Source organism: Anomaloglossus baeobatrachus, chromosome 6, assembly GCF_048569485.1.
Source record: "Anomaloglossus baeobatrachus isolate aAnoBae1 chromosome 6, aAnoBae1.hap1, whole genome shotgun sequence".
In the NCBI taxonomy this organism is placed as follows: Eukaryota; Metazoa; Chordata; class Amphibia; order Anura; family Aromobatidae; genus Anomaloglossus; species Anomaloglossus baeobatrachus.
In genome coordinates this window covers 187,473,503-187,489,073 of record NC_134358.1, presented here as the reverse complement: position 1 = coordinate 187,489,073, position 15,571 = coordinate 187,473,503, and positions in this window count along the sequence as shown.

Sequence of the window (15,571 nt, the reverse complement as noted above, 5' to 3'; positions counted from 1 at the left end):
ATATGTGTTATTGTCTAGTATATGTATAACCGCATTGAGTACTCGATCTTTTGTTAGAACTATTAGTTATTTAAGAACTTGGCAACAATTTTGACAGTGTTATTACTATGCAGTGTTTAATACAGAGAAATAGAATTTTGACCAGTTGTTTCTGAATTGTTTCTGTCTAGCCTGTCATGTTCACATAAACATTGCCCTTTTCCGTAAATTAAAACTCTTTGCACCATAGTTTAATAGGGCACACCATGCATTTAAGGCATAGACTTGGCTGGTGTGATGTCAACCAACGTGACAGAATAATTATCTCCGACTCTTTTCACCAATTAATCTACAATATACATGGTCTATAAGGTCAACCTTTCAAAATTATTTAAATTAAGCAAAATCAAAATAATGTGTATTTTTCCAACAAACCTTGTGTTGTGAATTAAGACAACAGATCTATCAACAGATTTAGATCTATCTATCTATCTATCTATCTGTCTGTCTGTCTGTCTGTCTGTCTACTGTCTATCTATCTATCCATCTATCCCTCTATCTATCTATCTATATATATATATATATATATATATATATATATATATATATATATATATATATATATATATATATATATATCCCTCTTTCTATCTACATCTATCTATCTACCTATCTCTCTATCTATGCCTCTATCTATCTATCCATCCATCTATCCCTCTATCTATCTATCTACATCTATCTATCTATCCATCCATCTATCCATCCATCTATCCCTCTATCTATCTATCTACCCCCTATCTATCTATCTATCTATTTGTCTGTCTGTCTATCTATCTATATTCTATCTATCCATCTATCACTCTATCTATCTATCTACATCTATATATCTATCTATCTATCGATCTATCTATCTATCCCTCTATCTATCTACATCTATCTATCTATCTATCTATCCCTCTATCTATCTATCTACATCTATCTATCTATCTATCTATCTATCTATCTATCTATCTATCTATCTATCCAACCATCTATCCCCCTATCTATCTATCCCCCTATCTATCTATGTATCCATCTATCCCTCTTTCTATCTATCTATCCATCTATCTCTCTATCTATCTATCTATCTATCTATCTACATCTTTCTATCTATTTATCCCTCTATCTATCTACATCTATCTATCTATCTATCTAACTATCTATCTATCCATCCATATATCCCCCTATCTATCTATCTATCTATCTATCTATCTATCTATCTATATATCTATCTACATCTATCTATCTATCTATCTATCTATCTATCTATCTATGTATCCCTCTATCTATCTACATCTATCTATCTATCTATCTAACTAGCTATCTATCTATCCATCCATCTATCCCCCTATCTATCTATCTATCTACCTATCTATCTATCTATCCATGTATCCCTCTATCTATCTACATCTATCTATCTATCTATCTATCTATCTATCTATCTATCTATCTAACTATCTATATATCCATCCATCTATCCCCCTATCTATCTATCTATCTATCTATCTATCTATCTATCTATCTATCTATCTATCTATCTATCACACCAGCCTGACAAAAAACAGAATCAGGAAGATGGTAGACGAGAGCCAGGAGAGGTATGTCAATGATTGGAGGACTGACATCAACACCTCATAGAAACTGACCACGTACCAGAGTCTACAGAGAGACTTCAGACTGGCCCCATATCTGGAAAAACTCCCAGACCCCAGAGACCGCAGAACCCTGAGCCGATATAGACTCAGTGCCCACAGTCTAGCCATCGAATCCAGCTGTCACAAGCAGAGCTACAAGCCCAGGGAGGACAGACTGGGCCAACACTGTGACCTGGAGGCCCTGGAGGATGAAACCCACTTCCTGCTACACAGCACCAAGTACTCAGCAGTGAGGGACACTCACTTCAGAAGACTCTCCCATCTCTTCCCGGATTTCAGCTCCATGAAGGAGGAAGAGAAAACATATATCCTGCTGGGGGAAGAAGAGAGCGCAGTGGAGATAGCAGCGCAGTATGTGAGCAAATGTCATATACTTCGAGAAAGAGAACTATGATAAGCCATGGACTTCCATAGCCCGCCCATCCCAGATGTGGCCCACCAGACCCCACCCTGGTTATGCCCCATCCACTGTTACTACAGTCCCCACCCTTGATATGCCCCATCATAAGCCATGGACTTCCATAGCCCCCACCCTAGAAGTGCCCCACACAGTCTCCACCCTGGATGTGCCCCATCCATCCTTCCTACAGTCCCCAGCCACCATCCCCACAGTCCTAGGTACTAATGTACACTTGCTTTGGCAAAACTAATTTGTATTTGGTCCTGCCAATAAAGCTTATTTGATTTGATTTGATTCTATCTATCTACATCTATTTATCTATCTATCTATCTATCTATCTATCTATCTATCTATCCATCCATCTATCCCCCTATCTACTGTATCTACCTATCTATCCCTCTATATATCTATCTATCCCATCTATCTATCTTTCTATGTCTATCTATCTATCTTTCCATCTATCTATCTATCTATCTATCTATCTATCTATCTATCTATCTATCTTTCCAGTAAATGATAAGCTGGCCATTTATTTGAATACATGGAATATAAAAGCTTTTCACTTTTCATTTATTTAATACATAAGATACCAATAATTACAAAAAAATGGAAGTAACAATTTAGACAGCAAACATTTTAAGTGGAAACATAAAGCAATGGCAAGTAAAATGTCATCAGAACCATGCAGTTAACCAAAATGAATATGAAAAGACATATTTTCTAACACAGCATATTCCTTTAAATAAGTTAAACAAATTTATAATCTATATTGTGACCAAAAATCCCCACTCTTTACACAAGAATCCCTAATATTTTGTAACTCCAGAGCTATGTTCAAAAATAACATACCTCATAACAACAGGATTTATATATTCTCTTAGGTAGGATACCAATATCGAATTTGATATACATTATATATACTCTTCTTAAATGTAATATAGTTATAAATATATGTATAGCACCTTGAAAAATACTCTGTGAACATTCCCATATTTTTTCACATTACACCCACAAGTTTATATGCATTTTATTGTGATTTATGTGATATACCAATACTAAGTAGAAAGTATTTGTAAAGCTTAAAGGAAATTATACCTTACGCTGCAATTACTGAGACAAATTTTTTGGCATATGTCTATCAGTTTTATACATCTACAGGCTGAAATTTTTGCCCATTCTTTTTTTTCAAAATAGCTCTTGCTCAGTGAGGTTGGATGGAGTGTCTGAGAATAGCAGTCTCCAGTCTTGCTGCAGACTCTCAGTGGGATTTAGGTTTTGGACTGGGTCATCCACGCAAATGAATATGCTTTGATCTAAACCACTCAATTGTAGCTTTGGTAGTATGTTTAGGGTCATTGTCCTGTTGGAATGTAAACCTATGCCTACTCACAAGCACTTTGCAGTGTCTAAGGCTAGTGCCACACATCCGTGCCTCCGGTACGTGTTTGGCATTTTTTACACGTACCGGCGGCACGGAGACACGTACAGCAATGCTACCCTATGGTAGCAGGCACACACACGTAAAACCACACGGAACGTGTGTCCGTGTGCGTTTGTACGTGTGTTCGTTTTTCAAAGCGCTGACATGTCCGTTTTTTCACCGGCAGCACGGGTGTCACACGGCCCGCACCCGTACCACACGGGTGTAGTGTGGATGCGGTCCCGTGTGACACGCGCCGGAGAAAACACACATGTCAGTGAAAAAAAACCAAAACATTAACTCACCTTCTCCAGCCCTCCTGTCTCTGCCGCTGCTGCCTCTTGCTGCCGACCGCCGCTCATTATTCTCATTGAATATTCACTTCACTGCCTGGCAGCAGCAGCAGCGGGGAGACGGGAGGGCTGGAGACCGAGGATCAGCACCACGGACAGCAGCGCGGACATCAGGAAGGACCAGGTGAGTATAATAATTACCGGTTCTACGTGTGCTATCGCGGATAGCACACGTAGAACACACGTGTCACGCACGTACCAGAGACACGTACTTACCTGCACGCAACACGCAGGGAAAATTCGTGTCTCTCGGCACGTGCGTGAATTTCACGTGAGTGTGGCAGAAGCCTAACATGGTTTCTTCCATTATTGCGCTGAATTTAGCCCCTCTATCTTCACATCAACTATGACCGGCTCCTATGTCCTTGCTGAAAAAAAACATCCCCATAGCTTGATGCTGCTACCAGCATGTTTAATTGTGTGGGATTGTGTTATCAGGGTGTTGAGCTTATTGCATTTATCCCAGTTGTAGCCTTTCACCTAGCCAAATCAGGTCTCATGTTGCACTGGCAAGAGGCAATACTCCGAACACTGTGTCAGAAAATTAATATTCTGATTTAGCTTATAGCCTAAGTTATATGGCAAGGCTCATTAAAGGGTCAATATTGACTTTTAGGATTGCTACTTCCAATAGGTGGCACTAGAGTTCAAGTACTCTTCCTCTCTGAAGAGACAATTTATACATTTAGACCAAAAAGTTCTATATTGGTCTTATATGACCACAGCACCTTCTTCCGCATGCTAGCTGTGTCCTCTATATCAAATTTTTTGAAATCCACACAGGAAACTTCTTACAGCTTGCTTTCTAAAATGTCTTTATTCTTGACATTCTTCCACATAGGCCAGATTTGTGCAGTATATGACTATAGTTGTTTTATAGTTGTTCTGTAGAAAGATTTTCCCACCTGAGTTGTGGATCACTGCGACTGTTTCAAAGTGACAATAGGCTACTGCATGCTTCTCTAATTAGTTCATTGTAGTTGTCTCCCAGCCAAGAAAATTGCTAAACTGCATCACGTGCGTGCCATGACAGCTAGAAGAATACAAAATGAAATTGGTAAATTCATTTAAAAGCCCAGAAGTGGCTCATCACAAGGATCAAGCTAAGAAGTGAAAACGTCAGCTCATCACAATGTTTCTTAGTTCTTCCGCAACAAATATGGCAGTAGAGGTGGCTTATATGCTTCATAATAGTGATATCACAAACATCCATACAAGCACCGTGCGATGCATGTTATACAAATTTGGAATGGTGGCCCAAAAATAGGTGAAGAAACCTCAACTTCAATATTGGCATAAAACGCGTTGGATCAAGTTTGCAAAAAGGTACGAAGAGTGGACACTAGAAGAAATTGGTGAATTGGAGCGATGATATGGAAGTCAATAGACTTGGCTCTCTTGGGTGCAAATGGGTCTGTAAGAAACAAGGGAAAAAGGAGCTAATGGATCGAGAAACTGAAGGAACTGTCAAGTTTGGTAGACGATTCCTGATTTACATGGGGTTGTTTCACAGTCAAAGATTTTGGATACTTGAAAAGGATCAATGGTGGCCTAACTGCTGAGCTATTTGTGAGTATCCTGCAAGATACCTGTACACGCGAGTATTATGGCTATGAAAAGGATGATAGTTCTCCAGCAGGACCCAAAGCTTCTATTGACATTGGCGAAGAAATGGTTTAATGATAAAGAAGTAGAAGTGCTGGATTGGCCCTAGAGTTCCTAGAGCTTTACGAAATTAAACACTTGTGGGTAGAGTTAAAGAAATGCTGTAAATATATGCAAGTGAGTCAAACAGTATGCATCATCATTGGGAACAATGTAGAAGAGACCTGGGATCAGATTTTCAGCTTGATACATACTTGAATCTCATGGAGAACATGACCAGAAGAATTCAGGCAGTGTAAAAAATCAAAGGTGGATTTACAAAAAAAAAAAAAATAATAAAAATGTAAATTTTGATTTTAGGAGCAAAACAGTAACAATGCAGTAACATGAAAAAAATCTATATAAATTTTCATATGCTAAAAACTCAAATGTATTTACAGTATGAGATAGCAAAGATGATTGTTTATAAAATGATGGTAGTTTCATGTTTAACCCCATAACGACGGCCTAACGTCTCAAGACGTCGGAAAAACAGGGTACTTATACTGTACCGACGCTTTGAGATGTCATGCCGAAAAAAGCTTGTAGCGCCTCCCAGCGACGGAAAATTTCCAGGGTTTCAGCTACCGGGGGTAGCTGAGACCCTGGAGATCATGATTCAGGCCGTCTTTTCCGGTCTCCAATCACATGATTACCGGTATACACCGTATACCGATGATCACATTACAGTAAATAATAGCGCTGGTAAAAAATGTTTTATCTCCCATCTGGCATGATCAAATATGTCAGCTGGGAGATAAATCTCCTCCCCGGTCCCCTCCAGTCCCCCGGTGTCGCTAAAGTGCCCCCCCTGACCCCCAACCCCCCCTCCATAATCCAAGATGGCGGCATGCACACCGGCGAGCACAGCAGCTCGCCGCCTGCATTCACCTTCTTCCTCTGATTTCTGTCACATGTGCCATGACACATGCGACAGAAAACTCCTCCCCAGGCCCTGCCAGGTCTCCCCGCATACCCTTCCGGTGTCCCCCAGTACCTTAGCCTCGGCGATCCCTCCTCTTCGGTAGCGCTGGTCACATGTGCAGAGAGCGGCTGTCAGCTCAGCTTCCTCTGTTCCCTGAGAATGGCTGTGGAGCTGCGCTGGCTGCTCGCACACTGCAGCTGTGACCCGGGGAGAGTGGGTGCAATATCATTGCACCCACACTCCTCACATGGAGGGTCTGCACTTCTAGAAAATAGGGATACGTTTCCTGAACGTGCCCCCCCATATTCTCGAAAGTCCAGAATTGTTGTGGGACTTCCAAAATGGATTACAGGGGACCAGATTTTTTTTTTACTTTTCAATAAATTGGTGAAAGAGGGAATGTTTTGGGGAGTGTTTTTTCAAATATTTATTTTTTTTTGTCTTTTTTTATTACTGTCAATTAATTATGTCGGGTATCTGATAGACGCCGTGACATAACTAACTATTGGTCTTGATGTCAGGTGACATTACAGCTGGTATCAGCCCCATTTATTATCTCGTTTTCCACCGCACCAGGGCAACGGGATGAGCTGGGATGAAGCGCCGGGATTGGTGCATCTAATAGATTCGCCTCTTCTTGGGCGGCTGCAGCCTGCTATTTTTAGGCTGGGAAGAGTCCAATAACCATGGCTCTTCCCACCCTGAGAATACCAGACCACAGCTGTCAGCTTCACCTTGGCTGGTGATCTAATTTGGGGGGGACCCCATGTTTGTTTGTTTGTTTGTTTTTTTTAATTATTTATTTATAAATAATTAAAAAAAAACAGCTTGGGGAGCCCTCCAAATTGGTCACCAGCCAAGGTGAAGCTGCTAGCTGTGGTTTGCAGGCTACAGCTGTCTGCTTTACCCTAACTGGCTATCAAAAATACGGGGACCCTACGTCGTTTATTTTAATTATTTTTTTTAGGCTAAATACAAGGCTAGGCACCCTTAAGAACCACATGAAAGGCACTAAAGGGCGCCAGCTTAGAATATGCAGGGGGTGGGACATTGTATACATGTTTGACATCTATCCATTCATGCATTGTAGCATTTTAGGCTATGTGCCCACAATCAGGGTTTGCAGCATTTTGGGCGCAGAGTGTTTTCCCTGCGTCCATAATGCTTAGTTGTGCAGTAGAAGCACAGTGGAAGGATTTTTAGACATCCCATGCCCACTGTGCTTCTTTTCTCTGCAGCATAAACGGACCTGCGGCGTGGCTTCCTGAGCTTCAGCATGTCAATTTATGCTGCAGAGACAAGAGTGTTCTCTGCAGGTAGAATAGAGCTAAAATCCACAGCAGCCAGAACCCAAATCGTGGGCATGGGCAGCGGCGTTTTCCTGTGGACAACACTCACATTTCTGCAGGAAGGCTGACACTGTGTACTAGATGCATTGTCGCTGGATCATAGCCACATAGCCTAAAAGTGAGAAATTTGTTGCTACAGCAACATTTTTGTCAGATACTTGTGGATTCAAAATGCTTACTATACTCCTGAATAAAATCCTTAAGGGGTCCAGTTTCCAAAATGGGGTCACTTGTGGGGGGTTTCTGCTGCATAGGTACCCTAGGGGACCTGCAAATGTGACATGGTGCCCGCAATTTATTTAAACTTTTCCAAAATTCAAATGGTGTTCCTTCCATTCCAAGCCCTCCCATTTATCCAAACAGAGGTTTTTGGCTACATGTGGGGTATCCCTGCGCTCATAAGAAATTGGATAACAACCTGTGGGGTCCACTTTTTGTTGTTGTCTCTTGAAAAAGTGAGAAATTTGATGCTAAAGTAACATTTTTGTGAAAAAATGAAAAATTTCAATATGGCGACCTAAGCTTATCAAATTCTGTGAACTACTCATGGATTCAAAATGCTCACTATACACCTAGATAAAAGCCTTGAGGTGTCTTGTTTCCAGAATGGGGTCACTTGTGGGGGACCTCCACAGTTTAGGTACTTTAGGGGCTTTCCAAATGCGACATAGCGTCCGTTAATGATTCCAGCCAATTGTGCAGTCAAATGGCGCTCCTTCCCTTCCGAACCCTGACGTGCACCCAAACAGTTGATTTCCATCACATATGAGATATCTGTGTACTCAGAAGAAATTGCACAATAAATTTTATGCTAAAATTTTTCCTTTTACTATTGTAAAAAAAAGCTATCTGGTTGAAGTAACAATTTTGTGGTATAAAATGTATTTTTTTTTATTTTCACAGCTCAACATTATAAACTTCTGTGAAGCACCTGGGAGTTTAGGGTACTCACCAAACATCTAGATAAATTCCTTGAGGGATCTATTTTCCAAAATGTGGCCACATGTTGGGGAGCTTTACTGTATAGGCACCTCAGGGGCTCTCCAAATGCAACATGGCGTCCGCTATTGATTCCAGACAATTTTGCAGTCAAATGGCACTCCTTCCCTTCCGAGCCCTGCCGTGTGCCCAAACAGTTGATTTCCACCACATATAAGGTATTACCAAACTCAGGAGAAATTACACAATAAATTTCATGGTGATTTTTTTTCCTTTTACACTTGTGAAGAAAAGCTACCTGGTTGAAGTAACAATTTTGTGTTAAAATTTTAATTTTTTATTTTCATGGCTCAACGTTATAAAATTCTGTAAAGAACCTGGGAGGTCAGGGTACTCAACAAACATCTAGATAAATTCTTTGAGGGTCCTAGCTTCTAAAATGGTATCAGTTGAGAGGGGTTTCTGCTGTTTTGGTACCTTAGCGGACCTGTAAATGCAACATGGTGCCCGCAATCTATTTCAGCCAAATTTGCTTTCCAAAATCCAAATATTGCTCCTTCTGTTCCGAGCCCTCCCATTTGTCTACACAGAGGTTTCTGACCACATGTGGGGTATCGGCGCATTCAAAAGAAAGTGGGTAACAAATCTTGAGGTCCAGTTTGTTGTGTTATTTCTTCTAAAAGTGAATAAATTTGGGGAGAGCAATATTTTTAGGTAAAATTTTATTTTTTCCTTTTTTTCATTCCACATTGCTTTAATTCCTGTGAAGCACCTCAAGGGTTAATAAACTTCTTGAATGTGGTTTTGAGTACTCTGGGGGTGCAGTTTTTAGAATTGTGTCACTTTTGGGTATTTTTGTTGAGGATAAGAATTGAGTATCCAAAAATACTTAATTCAGCCATTTCATAGACTCAGGTATATAGTTTGGTAGATGTAAACTAACACACACTGTTTATGAATGTTTTTGTTTTTTTTTACTAATACGTATATAGGTATATTGCATATTTAGTGATTTTCCTTAAACACAGTATATACCAGCACATGTAATTTTAAAGATGACTGCCATATCCTGTCTACACCCGGGACGATGAACAAAGGAGTTCCTAAGAACCAGAACTAAACCAATCAAAAAGAGGATTTGCAGATTTCTATATATCTTGAAGCCCCGACCTACGATACTTGATTGGACTAAAACGTTTGTTCACGCCCCTTTACTTCGTGGTCTGGGGCTTTGTTTAAGAATAAGGTTCAGTCTTGCCAGCGTCTCTCGTGAGAGAAAGAGTCCTAATTGATTCAATTAATTATTATTCTTTCTCGCCGTGCACACACGACATTTTAATGTGGAACATTGGTCAGATCTAGAAAAAGTGACCGGTTGAGTCACGCCCTCAACAGTGGAGGCACTGCTGAGATTACCGTAAGAAAGATTGGCCGAACTTCTCTCTCGGATCGAGGAGATCATTTCCCAGTACCCGGAGACCGCTGACAGAGCTGATCACTCAAATATCACAGTTAAGTGTCATATATAATGTATATGATGATTTACCTGTGAGTCGTGGTCTTTGCCGAACGGTTTGACCTCTGATCTGGGAGGGATATTGACGCTATTGACCCTTAGCGGGCCTATCTTTTGCCAGTAGTCTAAAACGAATCCACACCCATAGGTGCTGGTTCCGTGGGTCATACGATCTGACTGTCTGTCTGTATTTCTGAGTTGTAAACAGAGGCTTTCAGCTCCGTAGAAAGCTTGTAAATTCCTCGCTCTGACTTAGTTCTCAGAGTTCATTGTCTGTTGCTGTATACAAAGGACTAGCTGAAAGAAAAGGAGGTAGTCATATGCTCACTAGCTGTTTACACAGGGACAGAGAGCGGAGTCAAATTACGCAGCTACATGCCTGCAGTCTTTACATTGAGGAAGCAAGAAGGAGGGGGGGCTATTGTGAGTGACTGAGAGGAATTCTTTAGGAGCAGCCGAAGGGAGAGAGGAAGGAGGGGTCAATTACCCACTACTGCAGCATATATATATATATAGAGAGAGAGAGAAACTAGCTGGTTTATGCGTTTTTCAATATTCTGTAATTGTTGGTTTGTTTTTGGAACAGAGAGGTAAAGGAATTGGCGTGTCCCCCAGTGTTTTTTTATTACATCTATCACTGTGTTTATAGCCGGAGAGATAGGAACACGTGGAGAACGGTATTACTATCCACGTGTTGGACGCTGAAAATTGCGTCCTCTTTACACGGTGAGGAGGGGGAGCGATTCTGGTGGTAGATAAGTGTTTGAATCAGCGTATTTCCCCTGAGTATTAACTCATGCACTGCTATGTAAGACGCCGGAGAAATAGGGACGTATGAGGAACGGTATTGTATTCGTATGTTGGACGTCTAAGTGTGTCCTTATTGCATAAGCAGGGAAGTGGGATAAAGGATTCAGTTGGAACTGGCCAGTCCAATTAGTGCACTTTGTATACTCTGTTCAAGAAGAGATTGTTTTTTCCTACAGGAGCTGAGAATTGCAAGAGGTTGTATAAATTGGCGGGTTATGATGGACATGGGTAGTGCAAAGAATTTAAGATGAGATTGAGAAGTTATCACTCCTTAGTTCAGTTCAAAGATTCTCCTAACAAAATTCTTCTCCAAAGAAAAGATAGGGAAGACACGAGCAGCACAGCCTCCCTTCCCGAGCCCGCGCATTTGTAAAGGGGGGCTAGACAGCTCTCCAAAGGAAAACAAAAAAAAAAAAGCAGGAAACAGTATACAAAAAGATTGTGAGGAATTGTGTAAAGTAGTTGGACTACCACCAGCTAGCAGGCTGCAACCCATGTATGGAAGTCCATATTAATCTCCAGTGAGTTTATAATGAAGAACAAAGACCCCATTCACTGTCTGTTGCTATTTGTAGAATTACAAATGTTTTCCTCTATCTGTGCCTCATTGTTCTTCTTTAGAAGTCATTATTTCTGGTACTAAACAAACCTCTCCTTTCTCTACTGGAATGCAAACTGGTTTACAGCCATTAACAGTAACACCCCTGGCTCCATCCATAGTTACAGGCACTCCCATTACACCCATGGAGTCCTAATATGGACGTACACCCGGAAGTCAGGTGCCTGGAACTTCCTGTGGCAGCCATCTTGCTACACCCACTGATGGCAGTACACCTCATTAGCCAGGCCCCTTTAATGGGCTTTGTCCAAAGCTCTCCACCCATCCCCGGTGGGAGGAAGTGTGTTTCCTAGTATGTATGACTAACACATTTGACTAAGTGTAAAATAGTATATTTGTGTACTCAGCTATCCATTAAATGTAAGTCAGAGATAAATAAGTGAAACTTTTAAAGCATTGATAAATAGAAAGAGGAATCTGTTCACATAAAATCAATTTGCATTTTAGAAGTCCTGCAACATTATATCATAAAATAGAATAGAGGTAGGTAAATATATATATATCTTTGTACTGTGTTAGTTAATTTAAAAAAAATTGTAAACGACTTACCACTACTGATGTCAAAAGGTATCAAATCCATTTGTAAAAAGAAAAAAGAAAAATATATAATGTATCCGACGGAGATGTGGGAAATGGATGTGTTCACGGCTAAGTCTTTGTTATAACAACAGATGAGGTTTTTCTTCCCTTCTGTCTCTTGCTTCTACTTAGAGATAAGAATGGAATTTTTTTTTCCCAATAGTGACGTAAGTTTGGTTTAACCCTTAGAGTTCAGGATTTCACATTTTTAGTTTACTGTTTATACCTAAATAGGAAAAATTAGATTTCATGAGATGTGCAATTTATTTTCTGTGTTGTTTATCGTAAGGTTTTAAATTTCCCCAGCAATATATATATGTTGTAAGATATACGTTATTTCCAGTATTTGTCCAATTTTAGTTTCTAGTATGTAGCTAATTTATTACCTGCTGTCTTATTTTTTCTTTTAGGGAATACCAGCATAAAAACTCTGAATTTTGTTACATTGGTAAATAATCAATTAAACAAGGGGGGACGAAGGTAATAATTATATTCTCCAACAGTAGAGGGTGCAGCAGGCATATTAGATAGGTTTTGAAGCTGACCCTTCCCCGACAAGTTATGTTTACTAGATTACTATGAGGAATATCTGTTAACTGAAATAGGAAAGTCTTGTCTTATATGTTTATTTGTTTATTTATTTAGTATTTTCAGTCATGTGAAGTATAGATGACCACTAACTGTTTTATGGTCAGAGTTAAAGTTATAAGAATGATCTAATGTATATTTTTTAGGTTTTTTTGTTTTTATAGATGGAACAAGATGTTGGTCGATTCTACTCTGGATATGCTGCGGTTTGTACAACATGAGGTAGTCTAAATTCGACCACTCCCTCCAATCCTATGCCTACAGGAGGCAGTGATGCATTAAATGCCTCTCTAGATGGGTAGAACAGGAGTGGGTAAGAGTCTTTAGAGGTGTTTGTAGGTTGTAGATTTGTCCCTGTTGTCAAATGAATTAGGTATGCTGAAGAGAAAGTCTAGATCTGAGCTGATGGAATCGGATGGAGATCCTCGCACAGGTGCAGCTGACCAAGAAGCAGTGAACGGGCTTAGAGTTGAGAGTCTTTCACCAAGACCAGTACCATACCTCGGTGGCACTTGTCACATCAGTGACTTTTTTCACTGCTTGTGTTCTTAAATCCCTACAGGAACAAGCAAATCAACAAGGAATGGAGTGTGACACGCAGGGAGCCAACTGACTGAGGAAGGTCTGTGGACAAAGGGCGGTAAGCTTTCTCTGCCATGAAAGCTCTTCTTAATGATGGCCCAGGTAATATATGGACTAAAATCTGTGTAAAATGGATATCAGTGTGTGCTTTGGTGACACCAGGGTTCAGTACCCAGGTGGGCAGACTCACCCAGTCTTGTAAGACATGTACCTAAAACGAAGTAAGAAAAAAAAAACTGTAGAAACACCCTGCACCTACTCTACAGATTTTTAGAGACTGCAAACTGATTATAGATGTATATCATGAGCACGTTGTATGCAAGTCTGTGCGTGTTGTGTAAATTTCTCTCCAGGTTTGGTCAGAGGCATTTCAGTGCAGAAAATGACATTATTCCTGAGAAGCACATGATGGTGGTATGTAAAGAATGGGTTTACAAAAAGTGTATATTTTTATAGAAATGTGGAAACTGGCAAATTGTGTACAAAATGTATGTTTTGTCTTCTTTTCGTAATAAACAGGTTTTTATGTAAGATATTTTTTGGTTTAGTACAAGTATGTATATTTTTATATAATTGACTGAATAGTGTGATAATCAGGTGTATTCTCCAATTCCAGATCTTAAATCAGAGCTAGTAGCATATGGTCTCCAGTCAGGAGACAGATTGATCCTAAAGGACAAGTGAAAAGGAGCCATGAGTCAATACTAGATGAGCCGATCCAACCGCAGAAAAATCTATGGATCCACACATCGCATTGCAAGAGGGTCGACCAACCAGAGCGGCATTGAGCGTTCTGCTCATATTTATCCTTTTAAAAATCCTGTACAGTCTCAGACCATTATTGCCGGAACAGTTAGAAGAGAGGACTTAGAGAACCTTGAGGCATGGGAAAGTCCAACTACAAAGGGTGAGGACTCGCCTAGGAGTCCTTGGTCTCAAACCGGTGAAGAAAACCCCTTTCCCCTTTCCACCCATGCCTCAACGTTCAGTTAAGCAGGTTTTTCAACAGGTCTTTCTATCTCTCTTCCTAAGGGAACACAGTACCCTTAGAATTCAGAAATGGCAGAAGTAAGTTTTTAGGGGGGACTGTTGAGGATAAGAATTGAGTATCCAAAAATACTTAATTTAGCCATTTCATAGACACAGGTATATAGTTTAGTAGATGTAAACTAACACACACTGGTTATGAATGTCTTTGTTTTTTTTTTTACTAATACGTATATAGGTATATTGCATATTTAGTGATTTTCCTTAAAAACAGTATATACCAGCACATGTAATTTTAAAGATGGCTGCCATATCCTGTCTCCACCAGGGACGATGAACAAAGGAATTCCTAAGAACCACAACTAAACCAATCAAGAAGAGGATATGCAGATTTCTATATATCTTGAAGCCCCGACCTACGATACTTGATTGGACTAAAACTTTTGTTCACACCCCTTTACTTCGTGGTCTGGGGGCTTTGTTTAAGAATAAAGTTCAGTCTTGCCTCAGCGTCTGTCGTGAGAGGAAGAGTCATAATTGATTCAATTAATTATTATTCTTTCTCGCCGTGCACACACGACATTTTAATTTGGAACAGCGGTCAGATCTAGAAAAAGTGACCGGTTGAGTCACGCCCTCAACATTTTCTGTCACCTAGGCCTCTCAAAGTCACTTCAAACGTGATGTGGTCCCTAGAAAAATGGTTTTGTAAATTTTGATGTAAAAATGAGAAATTGCTGATGAACTTTGAACTCTTCTAACTTTCTAACAAAACAAAAATGTGTTTCCAAAATTGCAATGATGTAAAGTAGACATGTGGGAAATGTTATTTATTAACAATTTTTTTTGTCACAGAACTCTCTGGTTTAATGGTATAAAAATTCCAAAGTTGAAAATTGCTAAATTTTCAAACTTTTTGCTAAAATTCAATCTTTTTCAAAAATAAACGCAAAAAATATTGTCCAAAATTTGGTACTAACATGAAGTCCAATATGTCACGAAAAAACAATCTCAGAATCACCGGGATCCGTTGAAGCATTCCAGAGCTATAACCTCATAAAGTGACACTGGTCAGAATTGCAAAATTTGGTCTGGTCATTAAGGTGAAAATTATCTCCGTCAATAAGGGGTTAAAGCTGTAGTGGGTGGTGAAATATGGAGCCTGAGAGTCAACAGTTCAAAACATT